The sequence below is a fragment of the Lycorma delicatula genome, chromosome 4 (genome assembly GCF_047948215.1).
Source record: "Lycorma delicatula isolate Av1 chromosome 4, ASM4794821v1, whole genome shotgun sequence".
NCBI lineage: Eukaryota > Metazoa > Arthropoda > Insecta > Hemiptera > Fulgoridae > Lycorma > Lycorma delicatula.
This window is the reverse complement of record NC_134458.1, coordinates 88,283,240-88,309,086: the sequence shown is the minus strand read 5'-3', so window position 1 is coordinate 88,309,086 and position 25,847 is coordinate 88,283,240. Positions and strand designations below refer to the sequence as shown.

General features: G+C 30.5%; 1 protein-coding gene across 13 annotated transcripts in view; it reads left to right on the top strand.

Moving 5' to 3' along the window:
* Positions 1 to 25,847, top strand: part of GlcAT-P (Glucuronyltransferase P) — a 764,160-nt gene that overhangs the window by 539,267 nt on the left and 199,046 nt on the right. For 9 of the 13 annotated variants that reach the window (XM_075363539.1, XM_075363548.1, XM_075363547.1 and 6 more), the window contains one exon: positions 3,296 to 3,330. The exons of 3 other annotated variants lie outside the window; for them this stretch is intronic. The gene's annotated coding sequence lies outside the window, so the exon portion shown is untranslated. Of the gene's footprint in view, positions 1 to 3,295; positions 3,331 to 12,624; positions 12,775 to 25,847 lie in introns of those variants that run through there. One more of the 13 variants, XM_075363540.1, reaches the window with a different exon arrangement.

Genomic DNA, 25,847 nt, shown 5'->3' with positions numbered 1-25,847 from the left:
TTTATTCCTACTTTTTCTGATACCGACATATGTTGTTTTTGTTGTGTTGCAAAGATATTGTTTTTACTGTAATGTTAGTCATTTATATAAACTAGCCGGTTAGAACTCGCTCTGCTCGCCCGACCGTCTAGCCATGGGGCGGAGCCCCCTGGACCCTCGATGCGTTCGTATCCTCATGTTTGTGACAATATTAAGTATTTTACACATATTCATTAAACAAAAATACCTTAGTGTGTAGAGAATATTTCTTTGAAAGTTTTGGTATTTTTATATTTAAAATAAGCTTAAGGAATGATTAAATATAGAATTTAATATTTTTATTAGAAATATAATATTTAACGCTAGCCATATTTTTAACAGGGAGTAGTTAGCTTGGGAACGCCGTCGTCTTGATTTAGTCTTGTGAGTGTTCGTGTGAAGTTGCCTTAATTGCCAGGCCAGCTGTTGCTCCTTACTCTGCTGCTACTGGCGTAGAGCGGACTACGTATGCGCTGGGTGGCTGCGCGCAGCCGATTCTCTCCCGCTCCCTGTGCTGTCTTAGTCTTTCTTTCCCACAGTCCGTTGAACGTACTTTTAAATAACTCGTTAATAAAGAATCTTTTTTTCTAAAGCAAAATATTAAATAATAATCCTCTTCTTATATTAATAAGTCTGAATAATAATAATATAAATAATTATTTAAAATATTCATAAGAATTGTTAATCTTTGATTTAAATTTAATAAAAAATTATAAATATTTATTATACAGTTGTTAGTTCAATTTTTTCCGCTAGATGATAGCGATTCATTCAGAATAAAAATATGAGCATATACAACAAATAAACCAACGCACCATGCTTCTTAAGAGAAGAGAAGTGCCTAGAAGTTGTATAATACATCCTAACAATTTTTTATGTGTGTGGTGAATTAACGTTTAAATTTCAAAGAAAAATATTACTCCTTCAGGTAAAATATCATATGGACTATTTTGGGTGTAAGATAGGAAATCAATGGAAGACTTGCCCTCTTGCTATAATTTTTTTGCTTACTTTACTGCTTTAATTCTTGTACAATTTTGGTAAGCAGTTGGTTAAGTGGAAAGATGAGACATACGACCTTTGCTGTTCCTACGGAGAAAGCTTAAGGGCCATTCGACATACTGCTATTCTTTTATCACAAAAAATCAAAGATATCACAAATAGATCTAAGAAATCTGTATTATATTACTCAGTCATAAAACTTATTCCAGAGTTTAAAAGAAATTGATGACGATTAAGAAGGGTATGATTATTTAGAAAATAGTGAAGAGAAGAGGTTTCAGATTTCCAAGGTAAGAGCATTGAAGTTCACAAAATTACTCAAGCGGAACTTTATGATTTTAGTTCTTAATCTGTTTAAAATTAAGCAGTCAGAGTTACTGGCTTCAAGATTAAAAGGCTTGAACCTTTTCAAAAGTGGGCACTAGAATATGTTTTCCGTGTTATTCAGGAAGAACTTCAGCACCTCTTAATATATATCTAGGTAATAGATAATGATGTTAATTCTTCATTTAATTTAGTAGGACAGCATCACAATTCTACGGAATGGAGATTATATATAGATCCATTTAAAAGGAGTTTGAAAGACGTCCACCTTCATAATGAAGATGAAAAACCATCAATTCCTCTTTCTTATGTAGCACAAATGAAGGAGACATATGACAATATGAAAGTTTTACTGACGATGTTACAGTATGAAAAGTATTCTTGGCACATATGTGGATACCTAATGGTGATTTTATTAAGACTGAAGGTTAGTTTTACCAAGTACTGTTGTTTCTTATGCGACTGGGACAACGGAGACAGGAAAATTCACTACATTAAAAGACTGGCCGAAGAGAGAAGCACCATCAGCTGGACAGAAGAATATTACTTGGCAAGCTCTTGTGAATCCGATGAACGCGTGTGTCTTCCACCATTACACATAAAACTTGGTCTGATGAAAAATTTCGTCAAAGAAATTGATCGTAATGACCAAAATTTCTTATATTTTAAGAGTTCTCAAGATCTGTGAGACAAAAAAAGGAAGAAGGAATATTTTTGGACCATGCATAAGTAAGCTTATGAAATATTCGTACTCTTAGAGGAGTTTAAATGTATCTGAGAATGGAGCACGGGTAACATAATTGTTAAATCATTAGTGGTCATAAAGAAGGATGAGAACTATGTAGAATCAGTCAATTAACTTCTTGAAAACTATAAAAAACTGGAATATACTATGTCAAATACATTCACATTTGGTCTTTTTTCCACCTTATCTTAACGATGTAAGTGATGCGCATGGTGATCGCTATTCCATGTTATGCCAATGATGAGAACACGCCACTAGGAAAATTGGAGCTCGAATGTGCTAGCTGATTATAGCTGGAGACTTGAAAAGTGAAATTCCAGAGCTGAATACAGGAGAAAATTAAAGAAAAGTAGATATTAGCAAAATAATATACTGTATGTTGTAGAATTCCTTTAAAAAATCAATTTTTCTTTAAATATGTGTTGCTAAAATTCCCTGCCAACCATTCAGTTTTGGTTTGTAGATTTGAAATCAGCACAAAAAAATACTATAAGACACACCTTACTTAACAAAAAAAAATTTTCTTTTTTTTTAACCTTTACAATCACTAATATACACTATCTATCTAAGACTTCCATTAGGCAAACAATAAATGTAAATTATGTGAAATACAACAGATACTAACTAGATGGAATTTCTCTGAAAATAATGATGTTCAATTTGAACAAGTCTCTGCGGTAAACAGACTGAAATTGTCACATTTAGGGCTGAATATCTGTTATACTTTAGATTGCTTGTATACTGAGGTAATATTATCTTCGGCTCATGAAAAAGAAAACTGCCAAAAAATTAACTCTTTATTTTTCTTATTTAACTCAGTGTGTGAAACTTGTTATTTTTTATAACAAGCCTAAAACCGTATTGGTTTTGGAATATAACAGATTGTGATTAGTTTTCTTGATATGGGGGTTTTTGTTACAATTTTGGAAACTTGAACCGAGTTGGGTAGTAAAACTTAAGAATTGGTGGAAAATTTTTCATCCCATATTTTAATATTTTTTACTATAGGTTAACATTGCTGTTACTTCACTAATATATTTTTTCCCAGGTGTTAATATTTTTGGTTTGTGATACATTCTTATTGTTTAATCTATGTTAAACTAAAAATCTCGATAATTTCAATTATTTTTGTTAGGGTAGTTAATAACTGCTGATAAAATTTGATAGTGTTTTAATTAAAATATAATAACAACGTATTTTTTTTAGGGAGAAGTTCTAAACTACGTAGAACGTGATAATTGGTAAGTTTAGATTGATAACATATTTGACATCAATAATTTTAATTAGTTTTTTCTTCTAATTTCAAAGTTAAAAATATCTACTAATAATTATCAGTTCTGTTTTAAAATCTAGGCAACTTCATTCAACAGATTTAAATGTTTTTAATGTTATTAATAACAGCAAAACCATTTACTGTTTTATATATGAGGGCTGTTTTTTTTTTCAACCTCCGATCGTGCATCTAAGTAAATAAGAAATAGGTGGGAGCCAGGTCTGCGCATCGTGCGATTTCGCCCCCCCCCCCTCAACCTCAAACCTCTGATATTGCCGGCTCCATTTCATCACACTGAACCGAGCTACGGGCAATTCAACATGGCCGCTAAGATTGATGCTCCCGCCTCAGTAAAGTTTTTTACTGAAGTTTTGGCTGTAAAATTCTGGGAATTGTGAATAACTGTTTAACGGTTGATATTTTTGCAATTTGTTGAGGAATGTCACCCATCATCAAACTTTCCTTGGGAATCTTAATGAACGGTCTATAGTTCATTTGGATATTTTTACAGCGCATACAATTTCCCGTACGTGTATGATTGTTCCTTTAGGAACGCTATATATCTTCTGGGGTCATACTTAATTTTCTAGAAGAGAAGCAATTTTTGTTGTAGCATATATTTATGCCGGTCAATCCAAAACATCGATCAGTAATATTTTGCTTTAACCCGGGCGAAAATCAACCGATGGAATTTTTTACCTCATATTGTGATTTCTTCAAGGGTTGATGGATGGTCCTCTTTCATCCGCCACTCTATCCTTCATCCCTTATTCTTCGTTTAGAGTTCTGTGGGTGTCAGTCTGAACCTCACTAGTTTAGGCAACTATTTTTTTTTTTTAATTTGTAATGCTAGCGGAACATTCGTATGATCAAGTGAGGGAAATGCCTTTGGATCGAACCGTGAATTCTACTATCCGATGGGCAATAATAAGGTTAATAGCTGAGAAACTAGAGGAATAAAGCTAGGTTACCTAAGCACTCTTGGAAAAATATCACGTATTTGGAATTATATAAGCCGAAAACGTTTTCATAATTAGTTTTAAAAATTTACATAAGAAACCCTTAACCCTTAAAACCCTTAACCCCTAAAATTTAACTCAAATGTTAATTTAAAAAGATAAAAATATAAATTAAATTTTAAAAAAAAGAAGTTTTTCTAGAAGTTTTGAGTAAATTAAGAATATTTATTTTTATGAAGGTTCTTAATGTTTTGAAAAGAAATATGCTACGCTAAATTATTTAACCGATTTTAAATACCTTTTATTTGATAAAAATGTTATTTGCACAACATAAATTAAGATGGTCGAGATAATTACAACACATTTAAAAGTATTTTTTTTTTTTTTTTATACAGAGTGTTCAGAAAAGCATTTTAATTTTTTTTAATTAAAACGATTATGATTTCATAATATGATTTCACAACAATTAATTAAAAATGATTTAAAACAAAAGGGTCTTCGTTATTCCAGAAACTCGTTAACGAATCCTTGTAGAAATAAGGATTAAAAACATATTACGGTAGTTTTTCTGAACACTTTTACCCCTAGGTCCCTTTTTGTATTATAATCAGTTTGGTCTTCTTTGTAAAGGTATTTAATTTAAAAGCGATTTATAAAATTACATTGCTCCAAAGAAGGAATAATTTTATGGATTTTACGTAAGCGGAGTCTGTATAGTTAACAATTTTTATTCTTTATAAGTGGAGTCTTAAATCAGTTTTTACTTTACCGCCTACAAAACAGAGGTATACAAAAGACGAGAAATGCGAGAACGTTTTTTTAATTTAGAGAAATTTTTTTAAAGTTCTAGCAATTAAGAAGTACAAAAGTTTTATTTCTATGTAAGTACGAGTACGTATGTATGAACTTAAAAAACTTTACGTGGTTCAAAAATATAATAATTTATTTCAAACGATTTACAGAAACCAAACGAAAACGACTCACCATCGAAATTCTAAAACACTTCATACCTTTGCATTGTAATTGTAATATTAATAATTCATATATTTATCTTCCGTATTTTACTTATTTCAATTTTTCTTTTTTATTTGCCAGAATTTATATTTGTAAATACGAATATATTTTTAAATTTCTACTTAAAAAATAAAACTGACAAAGGGCTTTAAAATAGTATAACTGTATAAATAGCCCAAAGTAACAATTTATACTTATTCAGTCGCCCACCCGATACGAAATATCATATATAATAAATAATATATGAATAAGTAATGAAAAATATTTTAAAATTTAGCTTGCATAAATTAGAAGAACAATTTTTTCAAGATGTGTAATATTAAAAAATTCTGCACTTCTGTTCAAAATATTATTTGTAATGTTGCAAAATCAAATACGTCATTTATATTAATGGATACTTTTAAGATACATTTAAATTATGCGTTATTTCTCAGTCATACATTCATAAAAAATGCACTTGATTTAAATGCAGTACTGTGTTTAATATTCATGCATTAATATTTCTTTTTAAAAAAGAATAATAATGCAAGTTAATGTAAAGTTTTCTCCAGGGATATCTTTTTTATAATACTACGAATGTCCGTCTGTTTGTGTATGTGTGTGTTTATATACATATATATATATATATATATATATATAATGTTTGTGTAATCGTATTAGGAATCCACGATGGAAATAGAAATTAAATAAATAAAATATGATTCTGTGTATACGTTATATAAAAATTAAGCCTTTGTTTGCCATTGCTTCTGCATAAAATATTTTTAAGTTATCTGTAACCAAAGGAGGATTTTTTTAATAAACATAAGAAAACACTACCAACCGGTCTCAATTATTTAATTTATCTCGTAAAATAAGATAAAAGTTTTAGAAAATATATTTAGTTTTTTGTGTTGTAATTTATATTTCATTTAACAAATAACATTTCCCGATACGATTACTTTTCTATTCCCATCTGTTGTATACTAACTTTTGTCATAAAAAGAATTACTTTCTCAATTAATTATTACAATATTAATTCAATATCTTCCCTTCTAATTCTTAAACGATATATTTATTCCATTATAAAGATAACGTAAGTATCCTAATGTGACACAACCAAAACTGAATTTTACTTTATGATTCTACAAAAAGGTTTCTTTTATCTAATTATTCTTAGAACCTCCTTAATTCGAATATTTAAATTTACCTCGAATTTTTAACAAGCATTTGTTACTACAAAAAGTAATATACCAGAACATACGTAAAAATTTAAACAAAGAAGTAATAAATTAGTTGAGAAGAAACAGTACTTACGAGAAATTATGAAATAATTATTTTTTGCTGGGATTTTAAAATAAGAATAAAAAATAAAAATAACATCAAAACCCCTGAAAAACATATGTTTTATAGCGTTTTCTAAGTACTATTTATTTGTCAGTTACTATTGTTTATTTGCGTTTATTTTACTTTTTTACGTATTTCTTTTGTATACTTTCCGTAGTATCTGCTGATGATGATTATTTCATAATCGAAACGGCCAAATGAAGTATAAACCTTCAGTTGGCCGTTTCGATTGTGAAATAATCATCATAAGTAAAATTCTTCGTTAACTTGTTTTAAAATTTATTCCAATTTCGTTTTCCCTATTATACCTTTCGTTTTTTATCTTTTGTTTTTTTAACACCTTTTTGACTTTTTTTAAATTTGATAAAAGTTAGCTATATATGCACAATTAATTGTGTTAATAAAGGTCGCAAGTGTTGCTTTGTCTTTTTAAACGGGTGATAGTGACACTGGTGATGATCAAAGTAAGCTTCAGGCTATTAATTGATATGTCCACAATTACATTTACAATAGAAAAGGGTTGCTCCAGTTTATGGTATATAAATTTTATTTATTATTTCGTTCTGTTTATTTTACGTATGGATTTTATTACAAATACTGTATACAATTTCAATTATTCTTTGTTTTATTTGAATAACGATTAAAAACGTTACGAAATTGCAAAAATTAATTGTTAGTATCTCGATTACGGATTAAATGAAAATAGGAATAGTAAGCCACCATTATACCACGTTAAATTTTCCGAATACAGAAGTTTATTCTGTTTAAAAATTATGTCTCCTAAGCTGAAGTATGTATTATATATATTTAATTCTACGTTTATTCTGTTTCTAAAAATTATTCATAATTCTGAGGATATTAACAGACATAGGAAATAAATTTTATAAGTAAAAATAATAATGTATTCTTACTACGTTCAGGATTTGGTGATAGTTTTGGCATAAAAACCATGTTCATCTATCATTGATATGATATAGATATTTATTGTTACAATAAAAATATGAATCTGTCTACATTTATTTATATATGCTGTGCAGATTTTCAGTTAATTTCATGTTTATGAATGACTGCTATCTCCACAGAAGGGGAGTGACTAACCTTCTGTCACCAAAATTGAAATTTTCTCAAAAGTGACCTTTGAAAAAAGTTTAGGACGTTCAGGAACCATCCTTTAGTACTGTGTGGAAAATCTGAGAATTTTTATAAGTATGATCGCGTCGTGTTAGTATACGTTAGGTCCAATCGTGTACCAATTTATTAAATGGGATTAATGATTTCTTCTTTTTTTAAAAAAAAAGGATTGCTTTATTAAAAAGTCAACATTTGATTAATATGAATCCTATGAATTAATTTTCACGGGAACCAATAATATGAAACGTTCTAAACGAACAACTATTATTATTATTTTTCTTTTTAATAATAGAATTTATATTTTATACATTAATTAAATCCGAAAGTCTTTACACAACGGAATGTTTGAAACTAAATAGTAAAGAAGAAATAGAAAAATCTTAAAAAAAGAGAGAAAAACATTTTAAGACCACATAAAAAAGAATGAAACCTAGAAAATAAAAAATAATTCCTAGGTATAAAAAACTGAAAAAGAATTTTCCGAAAAAAACGGGAATGGACAAGAAACCGAAAAAGAACTTATTAGTAAAAAACTAACTTAGTACTCTGAAGTCAAAAAATACTTGAAAGAAAAACAGATCTCTGAAGAGGAAACTTAGTACGGAGATATTTCTTGGAAAAAATCCAAAAATTGGAAGGTTTTCAAACCAAAATTAAAAAATCAGTCTGGAAAAAGAAAGAAACAGCATTTGCACAGTGAAGTGATGTAGCTGAGTCAATAGAAATTGTAAGCTCGAAAAAATTTACTACGGTAAATAAATTATTAGAATGGGTCCGTAAAATTATTTCGAATAAAAGTGTACCCTATAGGACATGAGCGATTAACTATTTAATTTGTAAATTAACAAATTAAGGAAAAATTTTTAATTTTTCGCTAACATCGGCTTTATTTTTAATTATATATAAAAATAGAAACACCAATAGATAGCTGAAGAGATTTTGAATTAACAACCTCTCGGGGTACTTTTTCTATGAGCAAAACTAAGGGCGCTAGCGAATTTTACAAGTAGCAAAATAACGCTATAGCTATCATACATATGTAGCGAAACTCGAGGGCACGCCATAAATAAACTTTCATAACTGTGTTCCAATTAGAGTTAATTCAAAAAAATACGGACTCGTAAGACCCAAGGCTATATATAGTTTCATTTTTGAAGTACTTTTTATTTCTGGTCACCCGTCAATCCGGATCTACTGCGAAAATTTGCAACTTGTTGATAAAACGCCTATAACAATAAACAAATTGCAAAATATGAAAAAGTCAGTATAGCATTCTCTTTTTCAGCTTACTACCTACTTTCTCCGTAAGGGATATCTGTATAACTAATTTAATTGTTTATTTATCAACATTTTAAAATTTCATTATTTAAAAAAATCGTGTTTTGTTACCTCGACTAACGCTCAAAACCGATCGTTATTAATTCTGTTTTTCAAATAGAAAAATATTTTAATTGTTATTTGTAGAAAAACCATGTATTTTAAGATGATAGTGATAGTTTTTTTAAAAAAAAAAAAATTTTCCATGAATTATAGCAAGTAAATATTAATATACTTCGTAAACACATGAAAATGACGCTATAAACAAATTGTTATAAAAATTAATGAAAATAGATAGTTTTATGCAAATTCGTACATTTATGTAAAAATGCATCATTTATCAATATTTAACGATATATTTGATTGAATTTGCAAAACTTTCCAAATTTATTGCTGTTTGTGGAAAAAACGTGGTTTTTCAACAAAAAAACCCTAGCTTTTGGTCAATATGTTGTTTATTTTTAATCTTATGAAAAAATAAATACTACTAGTAAAAAAAACTAGGACGACTTTGCATAAAAAAAACTATCGGACACTTTTTTCTACGAGCAAAATTAAGAAATTATGGATAAATTAATAATCTATCCATTTAGTCTTACTGTATACGAGAAGGTACCCAAAGTACCTCTATCATAGCGTGACTTTGGTGCTTATTGCAAAATTTGCTAGTTGACTCAACGAATGAAACAATATTTAAAAAAAGTGAAAACAGAACAAGGCAATAAAGGTTGTTATGCGATTCATAGTGGCCGAAAAAAAATCTGTTTTATTATTCATTTTCTTTATTTTTGATTAATATTATCAGTTTTTATTATCGCATACTAATTTACAGTGAACACAGGAGACTTGTTAGAAATACTGCTGAGTAATTTCCATAAATGAGGTAAAAAGTGATGAAGCTGTGAACTTAATTTCAATCGTTAAATCGAAATAATTATGTGTATTTGGATTTCAATGCCCATGGTACTACGTACTCTGGTTATTACAGCTTTTTTAGTATATTAATTTGTACAATAATTTAAAAAAAATTAAATAATTTTTTTTATAAAAAATATTAATATTCTTAGAAAGAAAATTTTACAAATTTAATTTTGTCACTAAATATTTTATTAATTTTATCATAAAACCTATATTTTTATTTTAAGTAATATAAGAGGTAAGCATTTTTTTCATAAACGTATGTTTTAATTAATCATGATAAATTACTAGTCTGAAGTTATTATTATTTTTGAATGAAAATTAGATGTAGAATGTAAGAGTATGTCCAGATATTTTGTACTTTATACAAAATTGAATTTTAAATCTTTAGTGGAGTTTTTACGGCCAAAGATTGATGAATCAGGACTGATGCTCACTGGGAAAGGTTTTCCTGTTTTAATATTGCTTAATAATCAAATAATAGGTAGTCTAAAATGTATTGAACCTTTTGCACACGAGATAGCGTTAGCGTATTCTGACAAATATCGAGGAAGACTGGCATATAAGTAGTCATGGCATCGCCAATGATCTAAGCAACCATCACCAAACATGGTCAAACCGTTTTGAGAAAGCTGGATACAAAGCTCGACGTTTGGGTGCCAGATGATCTGACTCGGAAAACTTTACTCGATCGAATTTCAATTTGCGAATCTCTACTGAAACGTAACGAATTCCAGCCATTTTTGAAGCAATTCATCACGAGTGTTGAAAAATGGTTGATCTACAACAACAATGTGCGATAAAGATCGTTGTCGAAACGAGAAGAAGCTCTACAGTCTTTAGTAGAGCCCACACTGACGCCCATGAAGGTTATGCTGTGCATTTGGTGGGAACGGAAGGCCATCGTGCATTACGAGCTGCTGCCGCCAAGCAAAACGATAGATTTAGACCTATACTGTCGACAATTAGCGCGATTGTACCTAGAAATTCAAAAGAAACGGCCAGAACTGGTCAACAGAAAGTGTGTTGTATACCACGCTGACAACAACAGATCGCATACATTTTTAACGACCCGTCAGAAACTGAGAAAACTTGATCGGGAGGTTTTAATGCATCCACCGTACAGCGCGGACCTGGCACCGTTAGATTATCATTTGTTTCAGTCCTGCAGAACTCCCTGAATGGTGTTAAGTTATTTCAAAAGAGACCTGTGAAAACCACGTGTCACAATTTTTTGTACAGAATTCACAGAAGTTCTACAGCGACGGTGTTGCCGGAAAAAATGGCAGAAGGCCTTCGAAAAAAATGATGCATATGTGGTCTTATAATGTTATCTTTCAATAACAATAAATTTATTCTCAGTCTTGGCCCCCAAAGGCTCAATACATTTTAGACGTGATATATATTCATATTTTTTTGTTATATGAATAAAGCTATCCGTGAACAGATTTAAGAAATACGAAAAATATCTCGTTTATCTTCGAAATTTTGGTCATTTAATCCTGAACACATGTTACAACTCTTGGAAAAACAAAATTTTAAGTTGTTATTTATGATTACGAAATTATCTTACAGCCTCTGTTTCTCCAAAGATGACTTTTTTTTTAAATCAATCCATTTTATTATAACTTATCAACTTATTTATCAATTACTTTTGTCTAATTTTGATACCTATTAAAAATAAATCTTTCCGATTATATTTCAAAATAATCATTTAAAAATTCTATGTGGATCCTACAATTATATTATTTTACATAAATAATATAATTTTAGGATGGATTTAGGATTTTATAATTTTAGTATGTTTACTCACATACTAAACATACTAAACTTTTATCGTATTCGCATAAAGCATTTTTAAATAAATTCAACATTTGGCTTTAAAAAGAATACAACCGTACTAAATACCAAAAAAAGTACAGCTTTTACATTTAATTTAAACTTACATTATTTTTTATGTATGTAAATTACGTTTCATCACTTTTATAAGTGCAATATTAAATTCTTTGAAACGTTTCCGTTATTTAACTGGCCAGTTTATAAGTACTTAATGTAGTGTTTAAACCCTAGAATCACACTTACTAGAAATTTCATGAACTGACGGACCGTGTGTCCCACGAAGAGGTATACGCTTTGATTTAGTATCACTAGCCCATTCCCCCTCCAATTCTATTGAAATTTTACAGACCTTTTAACGAAAGTTCCAAAAATGATCTGTGAAGATTTCAATCTTCTATGATTTATAGAAAAAAAATGGCGGCTTCCAAATGAAAACATCAATTTCAGATAAACCACATTTTTTATTCATTACAAAATAGCTGGTAAAAATCATTAAAACCGGATGATGTATTGTTAAACAGCTGTCAACAACAAATTGAATAAAACAAGTTCATAAATAGTCATCCTCATGACTTATTATCTAAACGCTTTTAATTATTCTAGTTCTAATTATCATGTGTTTTTATTTGTTTGTAGTCATTTAACAGAATCTATTGTACATAACAGTGTGCATTGTATGTAACAGTTGTGTGCCGATGATTTCCTAGCACATAACAAAGAATATCAAAGCCTACAATATGTATATAATATTTTTATATTTGTTAATAAAATAGAGGCAAAATTTTCTGTGCTAAGATCAGACTAGTTTTAAAGCGTGTAGAAATGTTTTAAAGCATTCAGAAGTCAATTTTATACATGCGACATTTATTGATTATACTTACGGGCTTCAAATAAACTCGGTTAAAAAAGTAAGTATGAACTATTTTTTTATTTAATATATTTAATAAAGATTTAATTCTAATCCAAATTATTTAATTTTCCCTTCTTAAATAAAACATTGACTTACTTTTTTTTTAATACCGCCATAACTTTCTCGTTATATCGTAAATTTCAATAAAGAAAAAAAAGGTTATAGGAATTAAGCAATTTATTATAAGTACTAGATTACTTCAACCATTAGAAAAAGCAGCAGACATCATAATGATTACAATTTTCCATTTAGACGATTGAAGGAGAAGATATCCTTATATTTGAGACTTTATTTTACGTTTTCATAGCTTAGTATGGGGCATAAACTAAAAAATCAATATCATTCAGGAAGTGAAATTCAGTAAAACGTTAACATAATAACTCATGATTTAGAATCGTGAAATTCATACCGTTGTAAAAATTATTAAAATAATCGTATTAAAATAAATATTTTTTGTATTCGTACTTTTGTATAATAAAGTTCCTTAGAAGGAAAATTTTCATATTACAATTTTCTTAATAGATGTACATATATAACGAATTTTCTACTTAAATTTACGCCCTTTAAAAATTTTATTCTTCTGCTAAGCATAGGGAATATATTCATTGATTCTCATAATTAATGTATTTATTGCTTTAGATCTCTCCCGGTCTTTTTACAGACTTTTCGAAGAAAGATGCGGTTTTCTTATATATATATATATATATATATTTCTTTGTTGGCCTATGTTTAAAATTTTTTGGTTCGAAAATCTCCAAAATTGCCAAATAATTTCACTGAAATTTAGATATACTAATTTAGAAATTTAGTTCCTCTGAAGTTGTGCATGTGAAAATTGATGGAGATGGTCGAGTCGTTCTTGAATTACGCTCAACTAGAAAAAAAAATTGAGCGTGGCAATTTAGAAGCGTTGTTTGCTATGATGCTGCAATTTGGAACGTTGATGTTCTTTATTCTCGTTATCTACTGTTAGCAATATTATTTAGCGAATTCAGGTAACGTTACTACTTTGAGGGTCATGATGACTAGGTATGTGTTTGAACGAGGCAAAAGGAAACTAAATAAAATAACGAAAAGTCGGCCGAAAAGTATATTCTTACACCTATGCTACTTGTAAAACAACTGAGATGAAGGAGGCAATATTCAGGTTTGTTTTTTTCTAACGGTAATGGTGTTCAGTGTATAGTTATCGCTGTGATGAGTATAGAAATGTGTTAATTATATGGTGAATACCACCAGAATTTAATGAAATCAGCCTACTCGCATACAATAGTGTATTCAACATGATGAAGACAACCAGGAAATTATTCCACTCCAAACTTTCCATAATAAGCCATAGAAAGAATGCTTGTTATTTTTGAAAATGGTTTTTCAAATTTTAGAAACGATTGGTACTTCAAGTCAGACTGTTTTCAATCTTTTAATTACGGTATCTTTTTCCCAGTCATCTAGTCGTTGACTGATTTCATGTTATTCTCAATTCCTTTTTATTCTGTGATAATTTTTTAATTTTTATGTATTTACTACGTCCCAGATACTCAGCAATCCGTTTCTTATATTCCAATCTTTGTTTTTCTCTACAGTTCTGCAGGTCCACCTCTAAATTAACTAAATCTGGATGTCTTAATGCACGTCCCATCCAGCTGGAATGGATCATCCCAGCTGAGGAAAATCAATCATGCACCTGATTGATTTTTTTACCAGATTCGAAAAAATATCTTATTTCTATTCGTCTAAGATCACTTCATTTCGAATTTCAATTGAGCCAGCAAACCTCCACCATCCTTCTGGCAACACCACATTTCGAAGACCTCTATTTTTCTCCATTCTGTTTTTTCTGTTTTCCATATTTCAATACCTTAAAGTACACAAATATTTTCAAGAAATTTTTTCTAATTTTTTTTTATTGTATGCGATCGAAAGATATTTTACTGCATAAAAGTTCTTCTTGTTGATGCCAGTCTGCTTTTGTTCCTGCATTACTTCGTTCATCCTTTGTAATTTAACATTCCTAAATAATAAAAGTCTTTCATTTCTTGTATATTTTGTTCCCCTATAACATTTAATTCTTATCTTCTTCATCTCTGTTAAACTTTATTACCTTTCTTTTAGCCTAATTATTTTTATTGAATTTCTCTTCTAAGAATATACTCATATAATTTAGTGTTTCTTTTAATTCATATTTTGTATCCGCCAAACGATCATCAGCAAACCTTAACACCTTGATTACATCCTGTCTCACTTTTTTCTAACTCAGAGTTTGCCTTTCTTCATCTTCTTCAGGTATAAATGCTTCTTGTACAGATTATAAATTACTCTTTTCTTCCTGTATTTTTGCCAAAATTTTCTTTTCTATTATTTTTCTTCTTTATGGTACCAACATATTGATATTATAAATTTTATTTGAGGTTTATTTTTCGGGATTAAGAACCAACAAATTCATTTTAATTCAGTTTTTACTCCGCTAAATATTAATATTATTTGCTATAAATACATACAAACAACGATTTCTATCAGTTTTCAATGTTCATAACTATATTTTCTGGCATTAATATGCGTCACTTTCACCCTGACTGCAAAGTACAGGTAATTTTTCCTAAAATTACGTCTGAAATTATAATCCGTATAAATGTGAAAATGAAATTTACTGATGTATGGCAGAAATAAGTACTAGTAATAATCGGAATAAATGTTACAAAATAGATAATAATTAGCCGGAATATCTTGCGCAGCTTTATTACCGAGATTTTTAAGTAGATGAGTAGTTTTTGTTGATAATACAATATTCACATTTAATTGTGTTATACTCCGGGTTCGCTTGGCCAAATTGTAGTTTGCAGGTAAACAATAGCCTGTAAAAAAGTAGAGTAGTTAATATCTTTAACAATTAACTAGCACGGCTAGGGTTCATACATCGACATTCCAAATAGAAAGGCAAGTATTTAAATAGGTTTACGATCCGGACACGACTCAAATTTCATTAAAATATGACGTATTATATGTTTAAAAAATGAATTTAATTACTGGCTTAATAAAAATACATTGTAAACTTTCTTTTTATTATTAATATTACTACTATTTAATATTTTCCCCTAATTTTTGAACCGATCCATGATTAAAAACTTGTCTGAATTAAGTGTATATTAATAACTTTAGTGGATTAGTATTGTTTAGGCCTTTCATCCGGAATGTGGAATGTCCTGGTCTCTTATACCTATTATCATTTTTTCGCTCATAACAAACTTCTTATCTTATAAAAAATAAAAATAGATAAATAGGGAGAGAATAGTTGTAACTGGACATCGGCCTACTGTACAGCCAGAATGAAAAAATAAATATATTTTTAAATAATAAAAACTACTCTGGGGCTTGTAAAAGATATTAAATGATACGTTAAAATTTTCCGATACTTACAATAAAGTATGGCCTGTATAATATTTAAATATATATAATAATAAATAACAATGGTGCGTAACTTTTATCAAATATATCTTCACGGGACGTTCACATTAAATTTTCCATAAATATAAAGGCCTGATTTTACACCGATTATTATTGTATTGTATGCGGGTTTGGACGTATGCCATATTCGCCTCGATGTGTTGGGTATGAATTCCTACAATCTTGTAGAATCTTCTTCGAATGAAATGTACTAATGTTAAAAATACGAGAGAAGTAACCCACTGAATACATTTTGATTCAGATCTAATTAAAATTCGACAGATGAGACAGTTTCTAATTTTTTTTTAATGTTCTTATAAAGTTGTGTTTTATGAAAGTTTGCCAGCTCTTAAAATATTAACGACCTTTGTTTCTTAATACATTTTTTTCTACACGAATTTATTATATACTTGAAACGTTTTATAAATCTATTATACATATATAACGTTTTATACATGTATTTGTTTAAATATATAGTATAATAAATTAGTAAACGCAAAAATAAATATTTCATTTAAATAAATAATACAGATTAAACAGGTTGAAAACCCAACTAAAACTCGATGCAGCCTGAGGTCTTTTTTTACATTTAGCTAACTGGAAAATTTTACATAAAAGAGGACTCAAATTATTTAACGGATTATAAGAAGTAATATTCGCGTGTATTCTAATTTAAAAATCTTAAAAATAATATTATAGTAAAAAATACGTTTCGTTATACGCGTATAAACCGGTGAAAACATCAATTTTGTTTTTATTTTTCATATTTTATCGCATTGTAATTTAATTATTTTTCAAATGTATCTTTGAATAATTAGTATAATACTAAGTTTCTTTCAATTAAATGACGATCTGTGATTTTCATTAATTTTTTTCTTGAAAAGCTTAAAAATGAGAAAAAATAGTTTAAATGAAAATTAAATACGTAATGTTTACCTAAATAAATTTTTAAATACATTTAATCTGAACAGGTTTTATCAACTTTTCCCCGCTGACTTAATTTACTAAATGTAGAAAAATAATATGCAGTACTTAGAAATTTCTATTCTGAAGATACCCAAATTTTTAATCCACGACCAAGTTCGTCTGTTGACAAATACTAAGAATTGAACCCCTATTCAAGGTTGTAAACGGAAAAGTTCTCCTTAATTCTTCTTCATTTTTTTTAGAATAATTTGGGTAGGCATATTTCATTTTCTTACTCTCCACCAATCTTTAACCCGAGTTTACTTCCAAGATCGTAAATTCTGAACTACGAGTAGCTTTCATTTATCTAATATTTGTCTTATTTTACAGTTTTTTAATCATCTACAACCTCGATACGTTATTTTTATTTTGCTGTCCGTATTCCATTAATCTAGTCCATAAAACGTAATATAGTCAAAGAAATAAAATGTACTTCGATTCCAAACGTTCTCTTTTTCTGCAAAAGTTTTCTGGTTTTTGACACCTGCTTTTGTTATTCAACGTATTTTTTCTCTTCATTACAATTTTACTTATTTAAAAAACGAAATTCTGTAACTTTTGTATATTATGTTCTTCTATCTTATTAATTCCTCATTTTCCTTCTTTCTTTGTTTTACCCTTGATTGCTTTCAAAAAGATTATTCTATTTTACTATGATTTAAAATGTAAATTATTTAAAATAATTTTTTTCGGAAAAACTCTGTCGCAATAAGTACGTCAGTAAGGCAGATTTCCAGTTTCAGTTGACAAAGAAAGGATATTGCACTGCTGTAATGATTATTGAAAATTATACTGTTTCCAATGTTTTAGTTAGTTTTTTGTAATAAATGTTATGTTAGTACCATGTGTTCTTTTATAATACTGCGAGGTACTGTATATTGTTGCATTAAATAACGGATGATTCAAAAGAACTTCACAACTTTAAAAACGTATAAATATTTATAGAGATAGTTTACAGATTCGGTTGAGGTCTCATTTCATAGAAAAACACAACTCAAATTCACTTTGGTTCGATATAGCTTCCACTTATAATGCGACATACCTGAAACCGATTTCATTCCAGACTGTAACCAGCAAGTCGGGCGTTATGTCTTCAGCTGTGGAGTAAATTTGAAGTCTTAGCTCAACAAGATCGGCAGGCAAAGATGGTACATAAACCGATCTTTAATGAAACTCCACATGATAAAGTCTAGCGGGGTCATATTTGGGGAACGAGGTGGCCATTCAATTGAACCTTCACGACCGATCCACCGACCTGGGAATCGAGTATCAAGAAAATCTCCGACTTCTAAGCGGTAGTGTGGTGGTACTCCTAGTCGACGATAGTAATAGCATCCATCTTGGTTATCATCGTCTAACTGAGGAATTAGAAAATTTTGAAGCACGTCTAGATAAACTATACCATTTACGGTTGTCTCCTGGAAGAAGAACGGGTCGTTCTGTCAGGAAGAACAACCTGACTCAACGAAGGTTTACTGCCAAGAGTAAATTGTACGCCTACTAGGAGGCTCCCTACCGTACTCTCTACGAAAATTACGTTTAACTGCTGTTGCTGGCTGCAAATCGTGAAACCAAAACACACAGCGAGCACGTTCCGTACTAGTAAATGTATCCATTTTTAACAACACTGGTGACAGCACTGGTGGCTGAATTCGATACTAATAAACTAGCGAGTCAAAACTTGATGTATTTTACTATGAAATGAGATCTCAATCGAATCACTAAGTTAGCTTAATAAATTTTTATGTGTTTTACAGTTGTGAAGTCTTTTTTTAATCTCCCTATACTTATATATTTCTGTTTTTTCTTCTTCCTCGTTTTCACATAGTTGTTGAGTTACAGGTGCATCAATTGCTTACACTACTATTTGCCAACAAACCATTTTGATACTGTTACTGATAGATTGTGTGGTTCTGGAACCGTGCTAACAAAAAAGAAAAGGACTCAAAACCATTAAAACTTCAAAACTCATTTTGGATTATCGCAAAACTAAAGTACTAAAGCAAAACTAGCTCGCATCTGGTGGTAATCGCAAAATATCTATTTTGGGTTTTCAAACATGTCACCGTTCAAGATTAAACATTAAAAGCTTGAAAATGCACTTAAAACCAAGTTTTATGCCTCGTAACTCCGGTTGTTCTAAACCGATTCGCTTGAAAATCAATAACGTTTTATTCCCAATAGATTTACATCACCACCATCAAATTTCATCAAATCGATACATTTTCCTCCGGTAGAGCGGACGAAAAATATTATGCGAGAAAATATCTCAAAAGTAATGAGCGTTTCATTGTAAAAATATATATACTGAAAATTTCATAATATTTTTTATTTCTCTTAAACTACTATCTCAGACTAAGTCTCTATACAAGCGCCACGTGAATTAAGACATTTATTGCAGCGATACACCAGCTTCAATATACTCTCGTCCTATTCTTCTGCCGCCAGTCCATTTAGTCACTGATTAACATTTTTAAGTTCATCTTCACCCGAAAATTGCGTACCACTCAAAAATTCTTTCAATTTCCCAAACAAATTGTAATCAGAAGGAGCTAAGTCCGGACTGTATGGAGGGTGATCGTTAATTTCCCATCCAAATATTCTCAGTAAATCACGTGTCGGACCCGCAAAATGAGGACGTGCGTTATCGTGCAGCAGGACGACGCCGTCGGTTAGCCGCCCACGTCGCCGGTTTTGAATGGCGCGTAGTAACTTAAGTAGAGTTTCGCAGTAGGCTTCTGCAGCTATAGTCGTTCCACGTGGCATGAAATCAATCAAGATTGCGTCCAAATGACTGTGGCTTGACCTCTGTAGGTCTGGTTGGTGATTGAGGATGACGCCATTCACTTGACTACCGTTTCCTCTCTGGCGTGTAATACAAAATCCATGTTTCATCGCCGGTAACAAATGAATTACGGAACTCATCACCTTTTTCTATGTAGCTCATCAATAATTCCAAAGCAGATCCCATTCGGATTTTTTTGTGACGTTCCGTTAAGACGTGCGGCACCCGACGTGCACAAACCTTTCTGATGCCTAAATGGTCAAGAACAATGCGACCGATAACAACCCTTGAAACATCAGGCAAAAAAAAAAGGGCCAGGTCGGAAATCATTAAGCGACAAACCTTTCTGATTTCATCATTGACGCGTTTCAACAAGTCCTCGGTGATTATCGAGGGCCTCCCTGAACGTTCTTCATCACGCACATTAATTTTGTTATTTCTAAACCTTTCACACCATGTTCAGACGTTTCTTTCATTACATTATCACCATGCACATCAACCAACTGCTTATGAATTTCAGCCGGCTTAATGTTCTGATGGTCTAAAAAACGTATTACTCCACGTATTTCACAGTCAGCGGCAGTATCGATTTTCCTATTCATTTTTTAACGTAATAACTTACACGTAATCAAAACTACTACAACCCGAAAAATTACAGACAATACAGTGTGTACATTACTAGCGTGGCCATGAACGACACAGGCTCGCCAACCTTAAGGGGAGAAATTTCCCTACGGTCTTTACTTTAGAGATATCCCTCGTACATATGTATGTATATAAATATTGCAGAATTGTGTTCAAAGAGACTCCAAAACCTAAAGAAAAGATGTTCTTCCCACCCTCCTCCCCTTTAGAAAATATTACCGGGCGCAGTAACGATATCTACGAATTGTTAGGAAATCCACTAAATAATATCTACTTTTTCATAATACACAGAATATACTTCGGAGTATATTCTGTATTAGGAGTATATTCAAATATAATTACGATTCAGTGGCCATACTTAATGAATAAACAACTCGTTTAAAAAAACTTCACACCATTTTATTTAAAATATAAATTTCTTTCATAGAAATGCATATTACTTCCTCGATGAGTTTTCAAACAATATTAAGAAGACAACAAATAAAAAGTAAATTTTTAGTGTGTAAAAATAGGTGCATAAAAAATGTATACTATCTAAATTCTTTTTTTCTTTTAGTATCATGTTTATTTAGTACTATTACATGATTTCTTTATTGTTATCTCAAACGGATTTTAACGACTTTTTCATTTTTATTTTGTGCTTAACTGTGTATTATTTGATACTACTGCTCGATCAATGAAAATAAAAAAAATCCTTGATTTTCCCGTCAAAATCTGAAGAAGTTCCATTTTCATCTATGGAGTGTCACACCTACGTTTCTAATTTGATCTACGTTATGAGAAAACTATTTACTGATCTGAATGAAATATTTACTTACTAGCACTAAGCAGATTTTTTTGACGTGACAACGTCTTATGAATCGATGAACGCCGGCAGCACGCACGAAAAATTGTCCCGTTCCGCCTGAGCCGAGCCGAGCCGAACCGTCGTGCAATGGAATATACTATCATGTCAAGCAGGTTTTGGCGGGCTTTTCAAATACAGCAATTTCATGAATTTGATTTATGATTTCAATTTCATCGTTTTAAATTGACACTATCAACATTGATTTGATTAAAGTTTATTTCTATAACAAATTGTTCATAATTATTTTTGAACAAATCATTAAATTTAAACTTGCAAAAATTATTAATATTAATTATTATTATTATTATTAAATGAAATGAAAAATGGAATATTAACGTGTTTCATTAGCTAATTAAACAATCACTTCAATTCAATTTGTTTGCTTAAGCAAGTAATTTTTTAAAACATCCAAATCATGGATGAATTTAATTAATTGGTATTTTCATCTAGCCCAACGCCAGTTTCTCAAAAAACATGTGTTTACTTCATCAGGATAAGAAGTTTTTTTTTGCGACATTACAATCAAAGGTCGACGAATATCGCGGGCGCGATTCTTTTTTAATTATTAATTAACTTTCTTTAAAAATTTCACATGTAATCTGTCATAAGGACAATGGACAATACAAAAAAAAACTGAGTTTTACTTAAAATTGCATTTAAGTCCTACCCTACTAAAGGCAGTTGTATGTGTATCTGTCTGTGCATGCGTTCCTCTTAGCTGAGCAACATGCTTTCATTATCGAACATACTGCCCGTCAAAAAATCATGTTTTTTCTTAAATGTTTATAAACAATAAGTAAGAAGAAGCAACGCCAGCAAATAAGAGAAAAAAGAAAGAACATATTTACATGGTTGAACATACTGCCTGTCAGAAAATCATAAAAGTTTTTCTTAAATATTTATAAACAATAAATAACAACAGTAATAATAATTGCAAAATAAATTAATAAATTTTACTATCGTTAATTCATTTCAGCAGATCTTAAAACAACTATTCTCGATACAAATAAATCGATCCTGAAAATACTATGGATTCACTAATACTCTAATAATAATAATAATAAATAAATCACAATAGAAAATAACAAAAGTATAAATAATGAGGGTTTAAAATTCTCATTATTTATACTTTTCATTATTCAATTACTTTACTTTTATATTTTTTCATTATTTATTCTTTTGAAGGATAAAAATAATGAGGGCTTGCTTTCATTTAGAATCGTAAACATGATTTTTTTTCGGCCTTGTAATTACAACTAAACATACATATAGGCAAAACACGCGAGTCAAATCAAAAGGTAAACAATAAAGGTCAAAATTAGAAGAAACAATAATGGTCAAAATTAGAAGAATTTTGAATCCTATATATCCTCCTTAGCGATTTATTGCTTTTGAAGCTAACTTCTCTTTTGTTATTGTGTCAAGGAAGGTTAGTTTCATATTACGATAATTTGTTTCGTAAACTGGATATAATATATAACTAATAAATAAACAAATTTAATTTATATTTAAGCTTCCAGCTCTCGTATTGAGTGAATTTACAAATGGATATTACAGATCTTAATGAAAATGTTGAGAGTGAGCAATCTTTAAAAGATGCCTAAACCGATCTAAACCAAATTTAATTGGAAAGATTTGCTGCTATTTTTTCGCTTTTCCTTGATCAATTTTCATCATTAAAAATTTTTACTTAAGAGGTAATCAATTTTTGGACACCTAATAATTCCATTCCTAGACGTTACCCGCCAGGGCAACCCGCTCGGAGGACCTAGCTGCGGAACCGTGCCATAGGCACGCCCTGCAGCTAGTAGTTCAATAAACACATCAGTTAGATTAAAAGTTCGTTGTCACGTTCAAATCTCGTGCGAAACGTAGTTCCGCACAAACCAATGTTTTTATTTTATTAAAAAGAAATATGATATAATTTCTTTTGAATGAAAAATATTATGTGGTTACTTAATGGTCTTGAAGACGTCTACCATGAAAATGGATAAAACATTGGAAACTTTCCCTTTATTTATAATTGTAAAATGCTTATAGCTTACTAAATTTACTTCCCTTTAACATCGATAATGTCAACCGTGTTCTACATTATGATTGATCTTATGGTAAAGCAGTGTTAAATATCTTGGTCAAGATGTTGATGAACATTTATCATGGAATATTAAAATAAAAAATATGAAACCCTGAATGCATGTATCGTTAAATATAACCTTTATCATTCGAGGACCATCCACCCAATTTTTCTTCCTCAAACATGTTTACGTCGGTTTTATAGATTCTAAGTTGGAATACAGTATTACGATTTGGGGCTGTACATTTCAGTCAAAAGTTAATCCTGTCTGTATTATTCAAAAGAAATTTATAAGATTGATCAGTGGAGACACGAAAGGGCAGCAAGTCTTTTGGGTTATTTATGAGGAACAGAATATTACCTCTACGGTTTTTGTACGTATATAAAGTGTTAGATATATTTTTCAGGAGATGAGGGTCGTGTAGTGGACATGCAAATACCCACTTACACTACTAGACGGGCTGGTTGAGGGTGTATTACGAGTTCACAAACTAAATTTTACTTTGTTCCAAAAGAGTTTTCTTTGCCTTTGTTATAAATTTTTCAACTTTGTTCCAGCAACTACAAAAAACCATTTATCTATAAAACTGCTATACAGGAAACGAGGTATTAGGTATTTACTTTGAATTCTGAAGATACTGGACTATGTTTAGAGTGGTAGTTTATTTTTTAATTTGTATGTGTGCGATATTCATAAATATTTGTTTTTTTTTCGTTTTAATTCGATGCATGAAAGTCAGTAACTCCTACTCATGTGTATGATAGGCAGTTTTATCTATTAATTTTTGAGGGTGGATATCTTTTCAAATAATCATTCATTATTTTTCGTTTTATTTTAATCCTATTTGTATATAAACGTGATTTATGGATTTCTGTTAATTGATGTCACCAATAGAAATTTGTGTGAACAAATTTATTTTTATAAAGTCTTATTATTTATTTATTTATTTCTAAGTAATGTAATACTTTTTATTAGTTTATCATTTTGAATAAAAAAATATACGAATGTTTTGAAAAATAAACCATTATTACTATTATTATTATTACGATTATCTTTATGAAATATTTGATAGTAATTAGATAGGAATACGCACTAAAATTAACCTTATATATAATTTTTATAAATTTTCTATATAGAGGTGCAAGGTTTTTAAGCAAATTCCATTTTAAGCAAGGTTTTCAAGCAAATTTTTTTTTAGTTGTATGGACATCGACGACTAATGAACTTAGACGTCCTTAGATAGCTCAACACTTAGCACAGACTCAGAGGCGGAAACAGTAGAGACATACATGACAGGGGTCGTTACAACCGCCGGCAAGATAAGGAGAAAACAGGCCCTGTATGGTTTTAGGTGGTATTTTTGGTTTTGATTTTAAGGCCAACTCAGAAAACAGCATCAAGTCTCCTTAGCGGGTTCCGAAATAATCACCGTCTTAACAGGCTTATCTGAAGGGTTATGTAGACGAACCCGAATTTCGAAGTTTTTCTTCATTCATATTCTGTTTAGTTGCAATTTTATTCTTTCTCGATATAAGTACTGGTGGCTGTATTGGGCGTTTCATAGCTTCCTTTCGAGAGAAAAATTTCATCTTATTATCGATTTTTCTCAATATCATAATAGCCAAACCTGGAGCAAGGTTGCCGAAGAGCTGGTCTGCTTCAACAGTTAAGAGTTAGAACGTGGCCGCTGCCTGAGCAAATGTTGTTGTTGCTCTTGGTTTGCGATTTTTTACACTTTTTTTGGCTAGTTTAGGACAGTTTCTTGATCGACATAAATTCTCTCCTGCCATTAACGCAAACGGAAGGATCCTTGCCCCTTGAAGTGACTTTTTCGTCGTAGTGACTTTTGCCGTAGTGACTTTTTCCTGTTAATGATTTTCTTCACCACACATCAATATTTGCGGTTTCTCACATCGAGCAGTGGTGTGGCCAAATTGCTGACAACTGAAGCATCGCATAGGTTGCGACACGAAAGCTCGTACATAGTCGTACGTAGTCGTACATCCAGACTGTTTATATCAGCGCGCACTTTTTCTAGCAGGATAGGTCTATTAAAACAGGCAGAAGGTAGAACGACCGCCATTACTTCTCATGTTCAGCCTTCGGCCCTCTGTAACTTCTAGTGGTGACAACTCCTTCACAATTTCCTGCTCAGAACAATTAAGTAGGTATTGACAGACCACAACACCCTTTGACATATTGAGAGTGCTGCAAGGATCGACGCGTACAGCAAACTTACCTATTTTTCTTAAAGCAAGAATCTGCTACGACTAGATTTCAATTGCTGTCTCGACGTAGAGCCCGTTGAATGT